At 35.1% G+C, this 20,388-nt stretch overlaps 1 protein-coding gene and 1 long non-coding RNA gene across 5 annotated transcripts in view; one reads left to right on the plus strand and one right to left on the minus strand.

Moving 5' to 3' along the window:
- The window catches only part of DPH6 (diphthamine biosynthesis 6), a 185,785-nt gene that overhangs the window by 113,970 nt on the left and 51,427 nt on the right, over positions 1-20,388 (minus strand). The gene's annotated exons all lie outside the window — the stretch shown is intronic.
- Positions 153-17,530, plus strand: LOC118501808. Its single transcript, XR_004904467.1, has 3 exons — positions 153-519; positions 8,015-8,017; positions 17,519-17,530. It is a non-coding gene; the product is annotated as an uncharacterized LOC118501808 (long non-coding RNA).

The following is a 20,388-nucleotide window of genomic DNA, read 5'->3' on the forward strand; positions in this document are numbered from 1 at the left end:
AGAGAGAAACATCAATGTGCGGTTGCTGGGGGTCATGGCCGGCAACCCAGGCATGTATCCTGACTGGGAATCGAACCTGTGACACGTTGGTTTGCAGCCCGAGCTCAATCCACTGAGCTACACCAGCCAGGGCCTCACTTTAAAAGATTAAATATTTATAGAGAATTTGCCTATAGATAATTCCTTCTGGCAGTCCTATGTAAAGATGATCTCCATCACAGACCTGATGATGACTTAACCATATTTTGCCATGTATAATGTGCACCCACATTTTTGGCCCAAAATTTCAGAAAAAAAAATCTTTCATTTTAATTAATTAATTAATTAATATTTAGTAGCAAAACCTATTATCATATTACAGGGTATTATTTTTCATACAGATATCATTATTGCTTTCCAGAGTTACACTTTTAATGTATAAGCATAAATAAAAATTAAAAACATTTACATAGGTACAGAATTGGTACTATCCATTTATAATGCACATCCTTATTTTCCCCTCAATAATTTGGGCAAAAAGTGCGCATTATACATGGCAAAATACAGTATATTTAAAACTGAATTTGGCATAAAGTAGCTTCCCAAGATTTAATAAACTAAAATTATTCTGCAATGATGAGGTCCCAATGAACAACCACAACAATTAAGTCTGAAGGCTAAATAAGTTTCTATCCCATACCAACTACATATACAGAAAATATATTTGTGAGATTTTTACATAGGATGCCTGTAAAACCTAGAGTAGTTTAATATTTTTATTCTTAAGTGAAATGTTTAATGTTTTTAAAAAAGCACTATCATATTTTACATGTAGCATGCTAATATCTAATTAAGAATTTCATTAAAATAATAGAACAAGAGAAATTAAACCACCTCATATTTAAAAATGTGCATTATCTTTAAGAAAATATTTTCAAATACTTAAAAAAATTTGTCCCCTTTTTCCTATATAAAATGTATTACTGGGTAACAAAATAATAGGTAAAGAAAAGTTATCTTTACAGAAAACTCCAACTAATAAATGAAGTAGGGATGATAGAATCACTAATATCACCATTTTGCAACCTTTTTCAAATAAAAAATTTAAGCAACAATCATCAATAGCTGTTAACATCACAGAAAAGAGATAATTAGACATTACATGTCTCCCCAGGAAATAACATGAAACCATTTGTGAGTTATTCTTAAAAATAAAAAAAAAATCAAACCTGAATTTGATAAAACTTCTAGATCAGTACTTTCCAATAGACCTTTCAGCAATGATGGAAATCCTAACTGTCCAACGTGGTAACTTCTAGCCCCATGTGGCTACTGAAAAATTAACTCAAAATAGATCAAAAAGCTAAATATAAGACCTGAAACAATAAATTACATAGAAGAAAACATAGGTACTAAACTTATGGACCAAGGCCTTAGGGCCAAGGTCTAAACTTAAGGGCCAAGGCCTTAGATAAGACTTTATGAATTTGATCCCAAGGGCAAGGGAAGTAAAGGCAAAAATAAATGAATGGGACTTTAATCAACTCAATGGGAGAAGATATGTGCAAACGAGCTCCAACAAGGGGTTAATATCAGAATCTATTAAGAACTCAACACCAAACAATTAATGCCATTTGTGAAAACATGGATGGATCATTGGTCAGAGTATCATTCTAAGCAAAGTAAATCAGACAGAAAAAGTTAAGAACTGTCTAATTTCATTCACATGTGGGATATAAAATTTAAAGCAACAAATGAACAAACAAGAAGAATAAACAAAAATCACATAGACACAGCAGTTTGGTGGTTACTAGAGGGAAGAGGGGTAGGGAGGCAGGTAGTAAAGGGGAAAGGGGATCAAATATGTGGTGACAGAAGATGATTTGACTTTGGGTGGTGGGCACACGATGAAATGTACAGACCATGTATCATAGAAATGTACACTTGAAACCTATATAATCTCATTAACCAATGTCACCCCAATAAATTTAATTAAAAAAGAAAGAAGTGTGGCTAGTTGAGCCTGAGAGAGTAATCTTTAAATTTTACTTAGTTTTAATTAACACTTAAATTTATATAATGGCATATGGCTAGTAGCTATCACATTGGACAGCACAGCTTTAGAGGCAGCTATCAATGTTTAGGAAATCGCAGACAACAAAGAAACATTACACTATACTGTTGGGATTCTGTTGGTCTGTGAGAAACTCTACTGGACAACTGACCTCGTTTATTCAACAAAGTTAAAAGAAAGAAAGAGGAAACAGATTACAAGAGACTTAAAAGACATAGCCAATTACAGTGCATAAAACCTCTTATCTTGACTTAAACAAAACAACTGTAAAAACAAAACAAACAGAAAATGCAAGACATTTATAAAACAACTGGAAATTTGGATACTGAGCGGACATGTAACAAATTAAGAAAAAACTGTGAATTGCTTTAATGTGTGTTTATGGTATTGCCACCATATTTTAAAAGAAAATTTTATCTCTTAGAGATAGATGCTGTAATACTTGCAAATGACATACAAATGTTTGGTATTAAATGAAACAAGATGGGTTATGTTTTAACTGCTCTTGAAGCTGTTTAATAGGTAAATGGGATCCTTATAGTACTTGACCTGTTTTTATTTTCAAAAGGTTAAAAAAGAGAAAGTAAGGAAGGACTTCCAGTAGGGTGGATTAACAAATCCTGGACACCCAAGAGCAATGATAAATCTGGACAAACTCTCAAAAACAACTATCAGTGGGTCTGAATATTGAACAAAGGTATACACCAAATTAAGAAGTGATTATATTCGTATATGAAAAACTACTGAATTTTGGGAGTCTGTGCCATCTTGGTCAGGGGCTGCTCCCATACCAAGGCTGGAAAGCTTCGAGAAAATGGCAATTTTATTGACAGAGGGAGCCTGACTAGATTTGGAGTGGGACATAGAAAGTCCCCACATCCAGCAGCACTGTCAGTATCAACTGTGATCTCCCTGGCGAATGAAGTGAGAAGGCCAGTGACTCACATAGCCGGAGGCTACAGTCCTGGCTGGGTTAAACACTGGACTTTCAGACTAACCAGGTGTTTAACAGAGAGACCCCAGAATGAGACAGCATGGAACTAACATGATAAGCTCTGCACACACACATGCAGTAGACACCACAGTCTGCCCAAGCTAGGTACACAGTCTGGGCTGATGGTAAGGCTTTGTGGACAGGACACAAGAGGGCGTACTATCTGATTATGAAACACTGAACTTACTATAAAACCAAAATAAGCAAGATGATGATACTGGGGTAATAACAGGTACATGTCAATGAAACAGAATTGAGAGTTTAGAAATAAACCTTCATGTTTATAGTCAATTCATTTTTGACAAACTTTCCAAGGCAATTCAATTGGGGAAAGGATAGTTTTTCAACAAATAGTGTTAAGACAATTGGATATCTATATGCAAAATTATTATTTTGGATCCTTCACACATAACATACAGAAAAAAATACACTATATCACAAATTTAAAGACTTACGTGCAAGACTATAAGACTCTTAGAAAAAAACGCAGGAGAAAATCTGAATGGCCTTAACTTAAAAACCACACCAGAAGCACAATTCATAAAAGAAAAAAACTTACAAATTAGACTTAGTCATATCTAAAACTGTCACACTTCAAAAAAGCCCAATAAGAAGATGAAAAGATAAGCCATAGGCTGAGAGAAAATATTTGTAAATCATATATCTGATAGGAAACCTGTATATAGAATATATAGAGAATTCTAGCCCTGGCTGGCATAGCTCAGTGGATTGAGCACAGGCTGAGAACCAAGGCATCGCAGGTTCGATTCCCAGTCAGGGCACATGCCTGGGTTGCGGACCAGGGCCCCAATGGGGTACACAGGAGAGGCAACCACACACTGATGTTTCTCTCTCTCTCTTTCTCCCTCCCTTCCAGTCTCTAAAAAATAAATAAGTAAAATATTTTTTTAAAAAAGAATTCTTACAACTAAATGATAAAACTCCAAACAATAAAAAAGTAAGCAAAAGGTTTCAATAAATATTCTACCATTTAACACATATAAGTGGGAAATAAGCAAATGAAAAGATTCTCAGCATCTTTAGTCATTAGGGAAATTCAAATTAAAACCACAATGAGATTCCAATACACACTCACTAGCATGTTTACAATCTAAAAGTTAGACAGTCACAAGTGGTGGCAAGAACATGGAGAAAACAAAACCCTCGCTCACTGCAGGTGGGAATTTAAAATGGTGTGGTCATGTTTACAAACAGTCGGCAGTTTCTTAAAAAGTTAAAGCATAAATTTACTACATGACCCAGTAATTCCATTCCTGGTGTCTATGCATGAGAAATAAAAACACATGTATATACATTTGTATGTGAATATTCATAACAAATTATATATATTAGCAAACATTATAATAGCAACATTATATATATATATGTGGGTACATATAATATATGTGTATATATGTACACTAGGAACATCAATTTTCTATTAATTGGTGAATGGATAAACAAAATGTGACTTATCTATATGATGAAATACTATACAGAAATAAAAAGGAATGAATTACTGATAAAGGGGGGACACACACAAAAACTCAATTATCTTCTGGAGGGCGGGCCCCTTGTAGTACAGGCTTCCCCTACTACATGAATGTTCTAGGAACCCCTCTATATCAGTCAGTTTACCAGCTGGTGGTGGTGAGAGGCTACACTTAGCTTTCTGAAGAATCTTTCAGTGTGTTTGCCCATTTCATGGTGGGCAATTTACCAGTGCACCTGCTCACACCACACCATGTGTTCAGCAGTTTTTGACCAAAAACAGCATGACCCTGTGCCCAATCTATTCACCCAATCTCACCTAGAGAGACTTTTTTTGTTTCCCTGAATGAAAAAAGGCCTCAAAGGGAAACATTTTACCAATGTGGAAAGGGTGAAAAACAAATCTTGATAGGTGTATTGCATCAAATGGAGAGTACTTTGGAGGTGACTGAAATTTAAACATGTAAGAACAAATACACAATTTTGTTTATAAGTAAATTCCAGGTACTGATGGGTCCCCCTCATATATGTACAAAATAGATAAACCTGAAAAACATTATGCTAAGTGAAAGAAACAGATACAGAAGACTACATGTTAGATGATTTCATTTATATGAAAAGTTTAGAAGAGGCAAATGAATAGAGACAAAAAATGTTTGCCTGGGGCTGAGGTCTGGGAACAAGAAAGGACCCACCGCAAATGGGACAGGGAAACTAGTTAGGGTTGAAATGTTCTAAAGCTGGATTGTGGGTATGATGGCACTGTTCCGTAAATTTACTAGAATCACTGAATTTACACTTGCAGTGGGTGAATTTTATAGCATGCTGCAAATTATGCCTCAATAAAGCTACAGAGAAAACCTACTAGAAATAAGGGGTAGGGAGATATAGAAGAAACAAGTTTGGTAATATGAGACTTTTTAAAGCTGACTGTATTATATATCGCTGTATAAGAAAAAGTTCCTGGCTTAAAACTTATTATCCCAAAACATACTGGCTCAAGACAAAAAATTATCATTTCACAGACATTGTGCTTTAGGAATCTGAGTACAGCTTTAGCTGGACACCTCTGGTAAAAGGTCTCTCATGAAGCTGCAGTCTCACTGTCAGCCAGGGCTGTGATTTCATCTGAAGACTCAACTGGGGTAAGGACCACAGACATGGCTGTTGGTGGAACTGCGCTCCTTGTGGATTGTTGGACTGATGGTGTCCATCTCTCACTGACTGACAGAGGCCCTCCTTCCACCAAATCACAAGCCTTCATCAGTTTCTGATCAGCTGACAAGTCAAGACTTTCTTTTCCTGTGCTTCATTCTCTGTCAAAGTCAAAAGTCTAATAATAATGATGTCAAATCTCAGACTAATAATAACTTGTTTGAATAAAATGCTTCTGTGAATTTCTGATAATTTCATATGCATTATCTTATTTGACTCTTCTCACAATGAGCCTGTGATTGTTGCTATATGTATATTATAGTAAAATGATGCATAGGCAGTGAATTTGAAACCTACTCCCAGACTCCTGCTTCTTAATCCAGAAACCTTCCTATTAAGTACTGTCCTTCCCCAAATGGTTCTGAAGTTTAAGAAACCACAAATTGTTTGCTAGTTTAGGTAATTATATATCGATTTGAAAAGGAAAAAAATAAATTATACATTATGTAAAATAAAGTTCTATGGGGCTATAAAAGAGTTAAAAATGATGGGAAAGGAAAATAGGGAAAAAACAAGGAAAATAAATTTTTAAAATAGAGAAAACATAACTGGATAGGAATATGGAATTAAGGAATCTGGCACAGACAGATACTGTAATTCAGAAATAATGAGACTTGAATTCTACTGAAATCCCTGAAAGTACAAGATTAATACTGCAACTTTGTGCATAGCAAGCTATAAAATCACCCAGAAGCTTGTCATTTCCACCAATGAATGTAGTAAACATATTCCTGGTTGTTTGTCCTGCATTTCTTTTCTGCAAAATGCTCACCCACCATCTACATGGCAAACACAGCTATTTTTAACAAGACTATAGCTTCTCCATAGCAATAACTAATGGTTCCAACAGTGGGAACTCCAAGCTTGGAAACTGTTTATTTCTCAGAAATCTGAAATTAAAACTAAAAGATTTCAGTTTTAAACTAAGATCAACTCTTAAAAAGAGAGTTATAACCTTGAAAATTATGAGCAGCCCTATTTTCTATCACAGGATCTGGAGACCTGAGAAATCCAGTCCAGTCAGAGAAAACAGAGTGAATAAGCAAAGAGAAGCAGAAATACAAAATAAGAGTTTGAAACTGCTCCAATCCCTAGTCCTAGTTTCATGAGATTCCCTTCTGTCTTTAAAAGTGTTTTTTTCTATCTTAAACAATCTACTCAAGAGGAAGATTTTAGAAATATCTCTATAATGTATTAAGTGTGGTGGAAAATAAACCCCTGAAGTATACATCAGAGTACATATAATAAAATCCCTTTGCTTGACATCATAAAATAGTAAATAGAAGAAGCATTTTTTTCTGGTGCAATATACAAAAACTATTAAATGTTTTTCTTTGGGAAAACAAATTCTATACCTTCCTGTGCCGTTATATTTGCCTAATAAGTATGTCAACAAGGGTGTATGGGATTTGGGTTATGGGATTATGGGATTACAGATTATGGGATAATCCATTAGGGTTATGGCACATAAAACATTTTAAAATATTTTTCTCAATTAAAAAAACAATGATTTCTTTTTAAAAGTAGCAAAACAAACAATTTTTGGCAAACAAACAATTAGACAAAGCTATGGAAAATGCATGAACCCAGAAGAAATGCCCTTAAGCAGAAGGAGCACTGAAATGAAAACAAAAACAAAACACGGCTACAAGAAGACTGAGCTATTATCTCCTAACTTGGACTAATTCTTTTACAGGTGTGCCACATCTTTTCTGCTACATCTCACTTCTTGGGTTAATTTACATTTCACTTAACAGTAAAGTCTGAGATTTGTGTGGCTCCTACTTTGTTCTCTTAAAGAAAAACAAAAATGAAGATGGCCTAAATTGCCAGTCATAAAGAAAGGTTTGTAGTAGATCAAATGAATGTGGAATATAGCTAATAAATGAAATATGTTCTATCACCGTAAAACAAAACACCTTATTAGACCAAAAATAAGAGAAAAATTATGAATTAATTATTGTCTGCAGGAGACCACATTGAGCCAAATGATAAAATTCTGTTGTGCCAACATTTCACTGTCCTTAGGTCCGATATTATACAACAGAATATTTTCTCATGCATGCTATTTTATTTAGAATTTCTCTTTTCTGAGATAGCCTCCTGGGACATGCATCTCATTTTCATGAGGGTCCCTGAGAGACTTGAGCATACAGTATTTACTTCAGTACAATGTCAACAACATATTGCAGAACATTTCATCTAAAATAATAATAGAAAATGTTGAGCCATCTTTCCATTTGGAAAAATATATCTGGAAGAATGTGATGTCTGACAAAACCCACACTGCTTAAACACACTGTGCCATCTCGGTTTGCTCTGGAAATTTAATGATACATATATATTTAAGGAATGAAAGAAGAGAGACAGATAAAATTCTGTATAACACCAGAGAAGAGATAATCAATGTATATTTATATACAGTATCTGGCACAGAGTAAACAAGACCATCATAAGTTTCGCTGACTACCTGGCTTAGCCAAAAGTGAAGTGACTGGATTCACAGATAAAGAAGATTTTTCTATCAAGTACACTGTTACTGAAATTAGTGTCCTGAACCTAGTTATTTAGGGTTCTTCCAATACCACTTCCTCATTGGCATTGTCAATTAATCAATTGATTTGCAATGGTCAACATCAAATATGAAGCAAATGCTATTAAATGTTATTAAATAATAACATTTCACGTATTCTGTTATCAAGATTTTTATGCTGACAAAAATGCTACTTGCTAGCTAACAAATTAAAATTATCTCCCTCTCTTTTTATCAGTAATAGTAATCTCTTTTTATCAGTAATAGTAATCTATATAAATGAGACTTTCTAACATTGAAAAACATTTTACTCTCACAAAAGACACTTCCACTGGCTACCACTGACTGAGGTTTTTAAGTCTGAGAGCATGTTAACAATCATTGAGTTGCTAAATTTAAGTGCATACTCTCTGCTAAGAATGTTACATGTGTTATCATTTCACTATAATTGTATAAGGTGTGTTCTTTTGCTTTTGATTTTATAAATAAGAAAACTGAAGTACAGAGGAATTAAGTAACTTGCTTAAGAATATACAACTACTAGAGCCACATGGCACCAGGATCTGAACCATGGCAGGTTGGCTCCACAGTCTGGGCTTATAAGCACTCCACAGAAACAGTAGCACAAACATACTGAAATAAACAGTGAATTTCACTATTTTAGTTAACTAGACACAGATAAAACTTTAAAAATATAGATGCAAATGGGTAAACTACTTTGATCTGATTTTTAGTGTTATTTTTAACGTGAAAGAAAAAAAAAGATGGTTCCATTTCCTACCATAAAAAGGCCACTAACTTTAGGTTCTTTATCTAAGAGTAGTGGATCCATGCTGACCCACCAACACTCTCTCACCTGTAATCAAAACAAAACATATTTGAGATGGTTCTCCTTGGTTAGAAATGGAATCTATAGTCACAGACAGAACAAAGCTAATTGGCTCACTATTACTTCTAAATAAGTGAATTAAACAGCCACAAATATCAAGTGTGTATGTTATGTGACATGCACATGCAGATTTCAACCCACAAAAGAATTATGCCTCACAAATCTATTTTAAATCATGGCTAGAGACTTTTAAAGATCCCTTGTGGATCCAAGATGGTGGAGGAGTAAGTGGAAGCTACACTAACCTCCTCCCAGGATCAATCTGGAATTACAACTAAATTGTAGAGAAATCACCTGGAACAAATAACTGCACACTAGTTGGAGAGAATGCTTATAACTAAGGACAGACAAAAGACAACTTCACCACAACAAGACTGGCAGGGAGTGTGGAGGAGGCATGGGAGAACTGGCTGGACTCCCATGGGTGGCAGCTGAAGTTCCGGAGGGACTGTCAGTGGCTAGGGGCTTCCCCTGAGATGTGTGAAATCCAAACCATAAGCTGGGCTACTCACCCTACAGCACCAGAGCTGAAAAGGAATCCAGATAACATCCAGCCGTGAAAAGCACCAGGGTTTCTGTCTGCCAGGGAGAGAAGCTGGAGATGCAGAGAACTTCTTAAAGGCCAATCCACAAAATTTTGTTTGCACCCACTTACCCTGAGTGTTAGCAAAGGGAGGGCAGAGTGGACTAGAGATGTTTGAGGAGTGTCTGGGGTTGGTGGCTCTGGGGAGAGAACCGAAGGAACAGCCACCAGGATCCATGCACTGAGTCATGCCCCCATCTTTCTCAGGCAGAGCACTCCCCTCCAAGTGGCATCAGCCTGAGGGGAAGCAGTAGCCCTGCCCACAAACTTACTCTGCCCCACCCTGTGGAGCTTAAGCCAGGGGGCTGCTTATTACAGCTTGATCAGTATAAAACTGATCAGCTTAACAACTGATTAGTTTAACATCTAAGGTGGAAAATACGAAGAAGCAGTCAAAATGGGAGGACAAAGAAACAGACTCCAAATGAAAGAACAGAATTCTCCAGAAGAATAACTAGATGCAATGGAGGCAAGCAATTTATCAGATAGAGAGTTTAGAGTAATGATTACAACAATACTCAGCAGCATGAAAAAGGATACAGAAACCATAAAAAAGGACCAGTCACATATAAAGAATCCAATATCTGAAATAAATAATACACTGGAAGAAATGAACAGTAGGTTAGATGAAATAGAAGATTGAATCAGCGTTTTGGAGGCTAGGTAACAACATAAAGCATAACAACATCTGCATCATGGGAATACCAGAAAAAGACAGAGGGGGGCAAGGGATCAAGAAACTATTTGAAGAAATAATGACCGAAACCTTCTTTAATCTGGTGAAGGAAAAAGAAGCACAAGTCCAGGAAGCTCAGAGAGTCCCAAACAAACTGGACCCAAAAAGGCCTACACAGACACATAATAATTAAAATGACAAGGCTTAAAGAAAAGGAGAGAATCCTAAAAGCCACAAGAGAAAAGCAGGTAGTTACATACAAGGGAGCACCTATTAGACTGGCATCTGATTACTCAACAGAAACATTTCAGGCCAGAAGGCAGTGGTATGAAATAGTCAAGGTGATGAAAAGCAAGGACCTACAACCTTGCTACTTTACCCAGCAAGGCTATCATTTAGAACTGAAGGAGAAATAAGGAGCTTCCCAGACAAGAAAAAGCTAAAAGAGTTTGTTAACACCAAACTGGTACTGCAACAAATGTTAAAGGGTTTGCCAGACGAAGAAAGAAGGAAGAAGGAAAAAGAAGGAAGACAAGGAAGAGAGAGAGGAGAAGGAGGAGAAGAAAGAGAAAAAAAACAGAGGAAATTAGTCTAAGAATAAAATGGCATTAAATATGTATCTATCAATAATCACCTTAAATGTAAATGGCTTAAATGCTCTCACCAAAAGACATTGGGTAGCTGAATGGACAAGAAAACAAGACCCACATATATGCTGCCTCCAAGAGACACATCTCAAATCAAAAGATACACAAAGAATAAAAGTAAAGGGTTGGGAAAAGATATTTCATGCAAATGGAATGGGAAAAAAAGCTGGCTTAGCAGTACTTACAAAATAGTACTGACAAAATAGACTTTAAAACCAAGGCTACTACATAATGATAAAGGGAACAACTCAACAAGAGGATATAATCCTAGTAAACATTTACTCACCCAATGTAAAAGCACCTAAATATGTGACACAAATCTTAATGGATGTAAAGGGAGAGATCGACAGAAATACAGTCATAGTTGGAGATTATGATACCCCATTGACTGCAATGGATAGATCTAGGCAGAAAATCAGCAAGGAGGCAGCAGCCTTAAACAACATATTATACCAAATGGATTTAATTAACATTTTCAGAGCAGCAGAATATATATACTTTTCCAGTGCTCAGGGAATGTTTTCTAGGATAGACCAATGTTAAGACACAACAAGTCTCAATAAATTTAAGAAAACTGAACCATATCAAGCATCTTCTCGTACCACAATGCTATGAAACTAGAAATCAATCACAAGAACACCAATAAACACACAAAGAGATGGTACTTAAAGAACATGCTATTAAACAATGAATGGATCAACAATGAGATCAAGGAAGAAATGAAAAGATATCTTGAAACAAATGAAAATGAGGACACAACAATTCAAAATCTGTGGGACATGAAAAAGTAATCCTGAGGGAAATTCATAGCATTACAGGCCTATGTCAAAGAACAAGAAAAACTTCAAAGAAACAAACTAACTTCACACTTAAAGGAACTTGAAATAGAATAAAGACCAAAGTGAGTAGAAGGAAGGAAAATAATAAAAATCAGAGTGGAAATAAAACACAGAGTGTAAAAAAAAAGGATACAAAAGATTCAATGAATCCCAGAACGGATTCTTCGAAAAGATAAACACGATTGACAAACCTTTAACGAGACTCATCAAGAAAAAAAAAACAAAGGAACCAAATAAATAAAATCAGAAATGAAAGAGGAGAAATATCACTGACACCAAACAATACAAAACATTGTAAGAAAATATTATGAACAACTATATGCCAACAAACTGGACACACTGGATGAAATGGACAAATTCCTAGAAATATACAATCTTCCATAACTAAATCAGGAATTATCAGATAATCTGAATGGATAGAATACAACTGAGGCAGTAATCAAAAATTTTCCAACAAACAAAAGCCCTGGACCAGATGGCTTTACAGGTGAATTTCATCAAACATTCTGAGAAGAACACCTCTCCTTCTCAAACTATTTCATGAAAGTCAAGAGGAGGGCCGCTTGCCAAACTCATTTTGCAAGGCCAGCATTATCTTAAGTCCAAAACCAGATAATTATAGGATGATTACAAAGAATGAAAATTATAGGCCAATATCCCTGATGAACACAGATGCTAAAATCCTCAACAAAATATTAGCAAACTGAATACAGCAGTGCATCAAAGAAATCATACTCTATGATCAAATGGGATTTATTTCAAGAATGCAAAGTTGGTACAACATTTGTAAATCAATAAATATGATTTACCACATACAGAAAATGAAGGATAAAAACTGTGTGACCACATCAATAGACGCAGAAAAAGTTTTTGATAAAATCCAGCACCCATTTATGATCAAAACTCTAGCAAAGTGGGACTGGAGGGAACAAACCTAAACATAATAAAGGCCATATATGACAAACTCACTGCCAGCATTATACTCAACAGGCAAAAACTCCAAACATTCCCTGTAAGATCAGGAACAAGACAGGGATGTCCACTTTCACCTCTCTTATTCAAGATACTTACTACTGGAAGTCCTAGCCACAGCAATCAGACAATAAGAAAAAATAAATGGTATCCATATTGGAAAGAAGTGAAACTGTCATTATTTGCAGACATAGAGAATCCCAATCTGGACATAGAGAACCCCAAATATCCCACCAAGAAACTATTAGAACTGATAAATGTTTTCAGCAAAGTGGCAGGATACAAAATAATATCCAGAAATCAGTTGCATTTTTATATGCCAGCAACGAACTGACAAAAAGTGAAATTAAGAAAACGATCCCATTCACAATTGCTCAAAAAGAATAAAATACCTAGGAATAAACCTAACCAAAGATATAAAACACCTGTACTCAGAGAATTATAAAACACTGAAGAAGGAAAGAAATGGAAGAAGATACAAATAAGTGGAAGCACATACTGTGTTCATGGATAGGAAAAATTAACATTATTAAAATGTCCATACTACCCAAAGCAATCTATAGATTCAATGCAATTCCTATCAAGATTCCAATGATGTATTTCATAGAACTAAAACAACTCTTTCAAAAATTTATATTGAACCACACAAGGCCCTGCATAGCAACAGTGATCCTGAGAATGAAGAACAAAGTTGGAGGAATCACACTACCTCATATCAAACTATACTATAAAGCCATAGTAATCAAAACAGTATTGTAACTGGCATAAAAACAGACACACAGATCAAAAGAACAGAAGAGAGAGCCCAGAAATAAACCCATACCTTTATAGTCAATTAATATTTGACAGAGTAAACAAGCACACACATTGAGCTAAAGATAGTTTAATAAAATTAATGGTGTTGGGAAAATTGGACAGATACCTGCAGAAAAATGAACCTAGTCCACCTTCCTACACCACATACAAGAATAAATTCAAAATAGAACAAAGGCTTAAATTTTAGACCAGAAACTGTAAAAATCCTAGACATAGGCAGCAAAATCTCAGAAATTTCTTATAGCAACATTTTATCGGACATATCCCTCCAGGCAAGAGAAAAAGAAAAATAAACAAATGGGACATCAACTAAAAAGTTTTTGCACAGTAAAGGAGATTATCAACAAAATGAAAATACGACCCACAGGAGAACATATTCACTGATACATCAGGTAAGGGGTTAATATCCACAATTTGTAAAGAACTTATAAAACTCAACACCAAAAAAATAAACAACCCAATTTAAAAATGGGCAAAGGACCCGAATAGACACTCCTCCAAACAGTACTTAACAGATGGCCAGTAAACATATGAAAACACGCTCAACGTCACTAATCATCAGAGAAATGCAAATTAAACCACAGTATGGTATCATCTCACATCTGTCAGAATGGCTATCATCAATAAATCAACAAACAACAAGCACTGGCAAAGATGTGGAGAAAGGGGAGATGTGGAGATTGGTATAGTGACTACAGAAAGCAGTATGGAGACACCTCAAAAAATTAAAAATGGATCTGCTCTTTGACGCAGCATTACCACTTCTGGGAATATATCCAAAGGAACCCAAAAAACTAATTCAAAAGAACATAAGTACCCCTATGCTCATTTCAAAATTATTTACAATCTCCAAGATATGGAAGCAGCCCAAGCGTCCATCACTAGATGAGTGGATAAAACAACTATGGGACATTTACACAATGGAATATTACTAGGCCATATTTTTTTAAAGCTTTGTGACAGTATGGATGGACCTGGAGAACATTATACTAAGTGAAATAAGCCAGTCAGAGAAAGACAAATACCATATGATTTCATTCATATGTGGAATCTAATGAACAAACTGAACTAACAAGGAAAATAGGGACAGACTCATAAATGGAGAGCAAGATGACAGCTAAGGTGGGTGGGAGGTAGGAAGTGGAGGGATTGAGCAAAAAGAGAAAAAGACTCATGGACATGGACAGTAGTGGGGTGATTGCTGGGGGGCTGGGAGTATAGGGGACTAAATGGTAATAGAAAAAAATACAATAAAGATTAAATTTTAAGCCCTCGCTGGTGTAACTCAGTGGATTGAGCGCGGGCTGCGAACCAAAGTGTCACAGGTTTGATTCCCAGCCAGGGTACATGCCTGGGTTGCAGGCCACCGGCTCCCAGCAACCGCACATTCATGTTTCTCTCTCTCTCTCCCTCTCTCTCTCTCTCTCTCTCTCTCCCCCCCCCTCTCTCTCCCTCCATCTCCCTCCCTTCCCTCTCTAAAAGATAAATGAATAAAATCTTTAAAAATAATAGTAATAAAAAGATTAAATTTAAAAAAAATAATGGCTAGATTCCCAGATTAACTTAGTAAACTAATAATACACCTACAGAGGTGTTCATAATGAAAAAGAGTAGAAAGCAGTAAAAAAATTTTAGTAATAAAATAACAATAACAAAAGAATTGGACTTAACAAAAAAAGCTTTATCTCATTACATAATGCCTGAAGAAAAACAGGTTTAATGGGAGAAAAAACAGGAAGTGGAATGGGGCATTCTGGGATACCTGGGGGGGTCATTACACACAAGGTTAGGTTTAGCAATTCTAGAATTTTAGAGATTAAATAATTAAACTTTGTTTTATTCATATGGAAACTGAGGACCATAACTCTTCATTTTAACTAATTTCACCTCAGGACAGCTGTTTTTGCTATCAAGAGCATGTGAAGTGGTTTGGAAGGATGGGAAGTACTGGGGCCAGGATCAGACTACATGGTTTAGGAATAACAGGAGGCAGAGGAACTATGCACCTAGCAATGTGTACAGGACAAATAAGTTATACTGTGGAGAATCTTGTATTGCATGTGGGAGTATTTTAGTAACATTTTTTTTTCCTGCTGTCTTTTTTGGGTCTGAGACTAAAATGTACACATCAATTTTTAGATTCTATTAAAATTAAAGATTTCTATCCCACGAAAACATAACATGTCACTCTAGGGAAAGCTCGGAGCCAACTGTTTGGGTTCAAATCATGACCTACCATTTATTAGCTATGTGAGACCTGGATTGAACAAGTTGCTTATCTTTCTATGCCTTATTCTCCTTATGTATAAAAAGGATGAATAAAATAGTATTATGAAAGTTATTGTAACAATTGTGTTAATACATGTAAACCCCTTAGAACTGTGGCTGCTCAAAATGTTTAATTGCTGAAAGAATATCGCTTTTGTTATTATTACTCTTACTGCTATTATTAGTACTACTAGTATGACTATTCTTTGTTACCCGAATGATCCAAAGTAAAGTCTGTGATATACTTTTAATGATTTCTGGATAGCTCCAAATGATAACAATTTGTGCAATGCACAGATTCACCTTGGTGCATACACATTATTTTGCAGAACCAAACTCCAAAATACCATAGTAAAGAAACCAGAGTAGTTATTTCTGTTATTAACTGAAAATAAATTGAATAACAACATTATATATCTATTTGGCAAAAAACTAAAGAAATAAAAATTATGCTGCAATACTCAAGTGCTAATGAGTATAAACATCTGGAGTTTTAAAAATACTAGGTAACTGATTTTTAACTTTTTCAATGAAACTCACATTTCACACTAATTTTCCCATTTTCCTCCAAACCATTTCACAGAAACTACAGAAGACATCACAAAGCTCCAATTACGATGAACAAAAAAATTGCATTCTTCCACTATTCTCCATACCAAAATTATCCATTAGTAAATCCTATAAACTTTTCTCCAATATAGCAACAATTAACATTCTAATAGTTTGTGAGCTTCAAACTTAGTTCGTGATTTTAAAAAAAGTCTTCTAACAAATGAGCAACAGAAAGAGATAATCTGATAAAACATCAACAGAAAGCCCACACCAATTATTTTACTTAAGTCAAACACTGAATGCCTTTATTCTGAGATTAGTCACTATTCACAGGTGATGTGATTTTGTATGTAGAATATCCAAGACAATGAACAGAAACACTATTAAAATTAATAAGTGAATTTAGCAAGGTCACTATATATGATTAATATTCAAAATTAAAATTGTATTTGTATATATCAGCAACAAATAATTTGATACCACTCTGTTATGGGCTGAATTGTGTCTCTCCAAAATTCTTATGATGAAGTCTTAACCCCCAGAACTTCAGGATGTGACTGTATCTGGATAGGAGGGTCTTACAGAGGTAAGGAAAGTAAAATGAGGTCTAATCCAATATGGGTGGGCCCTAATCCAACATGACTGGTGTCCTTGTAAGAGGATGTTAGGACACAGGTACACGTGCAGACATAGAGGGAAGACCATGTGAAGACACAGGGTCATCTGTCCGCCAAGGGTAGAGGCCTCAGAATGAAACCAACTTGAGCTTGGGCTTCTAGCATCCAAAACTGTAAAGAAATAAATACATTTCTGTTTTTTAAACCACCTACTTTGTGGTACTTTGTCACGGTAGCTCTAGCAAACTAATGCATATTGGCACTAGTATCATAAAACACCCAGACATAAATCGAAATAAATATGTGTATGACATCTACACAGAAAACTTTAAAACACTGGTGAGAGGAATTAAAAAGTCCCAAACAAATGGAGGGATGTATTACACCTATGAATTAAAGACTCAGTATTTTAATGTCAATTCTCTTCAAATTAATCTATAGCTTCAGTGTAATCCCAATCAAAATCCCAGCAGATTATTTTTTGTTGGAACTGGCAAATGGATCCTAAAATAGCTGAAAACAGCCATGGTGCTCTTAAAGAATGAAGTTGAAGAAATTACACTATCAAATAGCAGGACTCATCGCAAAGCTACAATAATCTAAAAAGTGTTCTAATGAGCCAATGGAACAAAACAGAGAATTCAGTCAACTAACTTATCACAAAGATGACAATGAAGAATATAGTGAGGCTTTTCAGTATATAATACTGGGACAACTGGATGTCCACTTGGGGAAAAATGAATCTTTACCCCTAGTTCATACCATACACAAACCAATTCCAAGTATATATCTAAATGTGTAAGTAAACAATAGCTCCCAAAAGATACTATAGGAGTATATTTTCAGGACTTTGGGATAGGGAAAAATTCTTTTTTTTTTTTTAAATAACTTGATTTTCTAAATTTTTACCAGGATTTTTAAAAAGATTTTATTTATTTATTTTTAGAGAGGGAAGGGAAGGAGAGAGAGAGAGAGAAAGAGAGAGAGACATCAATGTGCGGTTGCTGGGGGTCATGGCTTGCAACTTAGGCATGTGCCCTGACTGGGAATCGAAACTGCGATGCCTGGTTCGCAGTCTGCGCTCAACCCACTGAGCTACACCAGCCAGGGTGAAAAACTCTTTAAACAAAGCATAAAAATGTCTTATCTAATTACAAAGAAAAAATCAATCATTTGAAATATTTTTAATTGAAAGAGAAGATATTTTTCTACTACAGAATAAAAGGTATCTGGAATACATCTAACAAAAGACTTGTATCAAAAATATAAAGAACTCCTAAGTCAATATAGGATATAGAGAATCAAATATTAAAATGGACAACAAACTTGACTAAGCACTACCCCCCAAAAAAATTAAAATAGCAGAAGAAAAGAAAAAATTCAATTTCAGCAGAGAAATGCAAATTAAAACCATAATGCAGATCATTGTGTATCACCACAATGACTAGCATTTAGTTTTAAAAAAACTGTCAACTCCAAGTGCTGACAAGTATGTAAAGCAACTATAACTTTTATACACTGCTAGTGGCAGTATAAACTGGTAAAACCATTTTGGAAAACTATGCATATACGGTGGCACCTATTAAAGTTGAACATACACATACCCTATAAACTAGCAATTTGACTCTTACACATATTCTTAAAAGAAATGGGTACATACATACTCCAAAAGATATACAAAAGTATTCATAGCAGCACTTTCTATAATAGCTCCGAACTGGAAATAACCCAAATAGTAGGATGAATAAATAAAATATGGTATATTCATATACTGGAATATTATGCATCAATAAAGGCATACAAATTACTGCTATGTGCAAACACAGGAGAATTTCACAGACATAAAATGGATCAAAAGAAGCCAGACATAAATATTATGATTCCAATCAAATGATATTTAAGAACAGACAAAAATAACTTACAGTGATTAAGGCCAGGATAGTGGCTGCCTCTAACAGAGGGAGAAGAGGGAGAGTCGTGACTGGGAGTGGATATGAGGGAATTACTGAAGTGCAATTTTGTGTAAAACTTTGCAGTCTTAAACTATTCATTGATGTGCACTTCCAGATTTTTTAAAGTAAACTTTTAAAAATTGAAGTGTAATGTACATATAAAAAAGTGTATCAAAGGGGACAGCTTGAAGAATGTTTACAAATAAAACCACAAAAACTACAAATAAAACCTATATAACTGCTACCCAAACCTAACTACACCTCCAGCCTCTTCACATGTCACTCAATTTTCATTCTGGATACTGTAGCCACCCTTGCTTTCTCTCTGCCAAACACTACTCGCCAGGATGCTCTCCTGCCTGCTAGGGGCCTTTGCCCATCTCTGGGATGGAAACACTTCCTCTCTGGCACTTATACAGATACTGTCCAACTGGAGAAACCCCTTACTCTCAACCCTCACTCCAAGAAGCCTTTCCTAATCTTTGACTATTTTAAATTCCTTCTTGTGGCCTCCTGTATTTTTTCTGTCATATCTGTCATTGCTGCAGTTTTATATTTTAGATGGTTTATTTGATTAATGTCTGTAGATACTAATAACTAATTATGTAATTAATTAGTTAAAGAACATAGACATTAATTACTAGACTCTAAGCAGATGCTCACCATTACACTCCCAAAAGAGAGCATAGGGCCTGTCACATAGTATGTTCTTAATGAATGTTAGTTAAATAAATGAAATTAAAGAAATATAATGAAATCAAACTATAAAGTAGTATCATAAAAACAAGACATGGAATTGGTGAGTTTTCTTTAATACTGAAATTTTAATTTTTGTGGTTATTCAAGAGTAAATTTACAACTATTTACACATTTTGGAAACCATCATTGACATCAAGATACCAAGTTTTTGAGCAGAGTTGGAATCAACTCTTGTTCTCTAAAAAGTGTTCCTTTTTCATGCAGCAAGTTTTATTGTTCTAGAGTGGGTACTTCTAAGCTTTTTATAGCCAAATTCACAGCCAGAAGTTAACAAGGCAGAGCTCCATAACAAGGCCAACTAGTTAAAAACAAACAAACAAGAATCTCTTTTGATGAGTCTCTACATTCTAGGAAGGGGAAGTTAAAGAAAATATGGCTAACCCTGTCAATATATTGAAATTTCAATAAACCTTCAATAAGATTGAGAAAAAAGGATGACTCAAAATCATAGCCAAAAGTAATAAAATCAAACACAAAAAAGATCTAATTCAATCATACTCAGTTAACATTATCCAATGTAATTCCAAAACCA

This window comes from Phyllostomus discolor, chromosome 1, assembly GCF_004126475.2.
Source record: "Phyllostomus discolor isolate MPI-MPIP mPhyDis1 chromosome 1, mPhyDis1.pri.v3, whole genome shotgun sequence".
NCBI lineage: Eukaryota > Metazoa > Chordata > Mammalia > Chiroptera > Phyllostomidae > Phyllostomus > Phyllostomus discolor.